At 44.2% G+C, this 2454-nt stretch overlaps 1 protein-coding gene across 1 annotated transcript in view; it reads left to right on the forward strand.

Annotated features, from left to right (window-relative positions):
* The window catches only part of LOC102477791 (rho-related GTP-binding protein RhoG), a 16121-nt gene that overhangs the window by 12158 nt on the left and 1509 nt on the right, over nt 1-2454 (forward strand). The window lies entirely within an intron of this gene.

Consider the following 2454-nt stretch of genomic DNA (forward strand, 5'->3'; position numbering starts at 1 on the left):
CTCCCCCCCCCCCCCCCCCCTGGTGTTTTTTTTTTTTTTTTTTTTTTGTATTTTGTTTTCACTGTTTTTTTTTTTTTTTTCTTTTTTGTTTTGGAGAGTTTTTTTTGCTATAGGGTGTATGTGCTCACCAGAACGACAGAGAGAGACAGAGAGACAGAAAGTGAGAAATCACCTCCTGGGGGGATGGCCATGCTGCAATCCCCTCTCCTCCATTATCCTCTTGGGATCTTGGGCATGCACACACACGTAGCCAGCTAGAGTTTAAGTCACTGGATCTGGGACTCGAACTGGGTCGACTACATGGGAGTCCAGTGACATAGCCATTACATCAACTGCTGGTCCCTCTTTTCTTTTCTTTTTTTTTATTTTTTGAAGAGGTTTTTGCTATAGGGTGCATGTGCTCACCAAAAAGACAGAGAGAGGAGAGACAGAAGGCGAGAAATCACTCCCCAGGGGAGATGGCCACACCGCAATCCCCTCTCTTCCATTCTCCTCTTAGGATCTTAGACCTCATGCACATGCGCCCAGTGTGAGTTTATGCCACTGGGTCGGGGACTCAAACCGCAGTCAACTACAAGGGAGTCCAGCGACATAGCCATTACGCCAACTGCTGGTCCCAACTGTTTCTTTTTTTCCCCTTCATCATCTTAGTTTTTACTGTAAGGCATATGCACTCACTAGAGACAGAGAGAGAGAGAAATCATCCCCCCCTCAGGGGTATGGTCATGCTTCAATAGCTTCTCCTCCATTCTTCTCTCTGGATTTTTGGCTCACATGTATATGCACCCGTCATGATTCTTTTTTTTTTTTTTAAAGAATAATTTATTTGGGACCACCAGTTAGCGTAATGGCTATGTCACTGAACTCCCATGTAGCCGACCGCGGTTGAAGTCCCGGACCCGGTGGCTTAAACTCATACCAGGCGCTTGTGCGTGCGTGCCCAAGATCCTGAGAGGAGAATGGAAGAGAAGGGATTGCAGCGTGACCATCCTCCCCAGGGGGTGATTTCTCACTTTCTATCTTTCTGTATGTCTCTGTCTTTCTGGCAAGTGTACGTGCCCTATAGCAAAAACCTTTCAAAAAGAGAAAAAGAAATAACTTGAGCAGAGTGGGGGTTAACTCTTCTTTTAAAGTTTTGTAGGATTCAGAGGTAAAGCCATCAGGACCACAGTTTTTCTTTGTTCAGAGGTTATTTATTACTGATTCTATCTCCTGGATTGTTATGGGCATATTCAGCCTTTCTACATCCTTCTAACTTTATTACCCATCATGAGTCTTAAGTCACTGGATCTAGCACTCTAACTGCAAAGCCATCTGTGTGGAATCCAGCATCTTAACCTCCATACCACCTGCTGGCCCAATGTCACTGTTTTTAAGTATTATGTCACTGTTTTTTTTAAGGAATGGAAGTTCCTTGTTGAGTCCATAGTCATAGACACGAAATGAGAGACACATTTCTTTTTTTTTTCTTTTTATATTTGCTAGAGGGCATGTGCATTTACTGGAAAGAGAAAAAGAGAGAAAGCACACACACCCACACCCATTGGGGATGATCATGTCACAATCCCTTCTCCATTTTTCTTTTTGGGATTTGGGGCATGCACATACACATGGCTGGTATGTTTCCCAAGCACAGTTGGCCTCAACTGTTCGGGATCCAACCACTCTAACCACCACGCCATAAGTTGGTACAAGAACCATATTCATTCTGCTTCACCTTAGAAACCATTTTTTTTTTTTTGGAGAGGTTTTTGCTATAGGGTGCGTGTGCTCGCCAGACAGACAGAGAGAGACATAGAAACAGAAAACAAGAAATCACCCTCCAGGGGGGATGGCCACACCGTAATCCCTTCTCCTCCATTCTCCTCTCGGGATCTTGGGCATGCACGCACACGCGCCCAGCGCGAGTTTTAAGCCACCAGGTCCGGGACGCGAACCGCGGTCGACTACATGGGAGTCCAACGACATAGCCATTACGCTAACTGCTGGTTCCCATTCACCTTAGAAACCTTTTTATACCAATTTTTAAAAATTGGTTATCATTTATTGAACACCTACAGGGTGTTAACACCTTTGATATAGTTTATCCAGACCTTATTACAATAAGTGTAACATAAACTATGTATATAGTGTACATATGTACATGTGTATATCATTTTTATAATTCTATGTACATATGTATATCTTTTTTTTTTTTGCTAGAAGGTGTGTGTGTTTGCCAGAGAGACAGACAAAGTGAGAAAGCACACCCCCCATGGGGAACGGTTATACTGCAGTGGGTATACTGCAACCCCTTCTCCACTTTTCCCTCCTTTCAGGATTTTTGGCACACATGCACACATGTCCAATGTGTTTTATCAAGCCACTGGGTCCAAGCCTCAACCCACATGGTCAGCTTTGTGGGACTCAGCCACCTTTACCATCATGCTACTGGCTGGGCCCCGGAATTGTTTT

Source organism: Tupaia chinensis, unplaced genomic scaffold (genome assembly GCF_000334495.1).
Source record: "Tupaia chinensis unplaced genomic scaffold, TupChi_1.0 Scaffold000571_1, whole genome shotgun sequence".
In the NCBI taxonomy this organism is placed as follows: domain Eukaryota; kingdom Metazoa; phylum Chordata; class Mammalia; order Scandentia; family Tupaiidae; genus Tupaia; species Tupaia belangeri.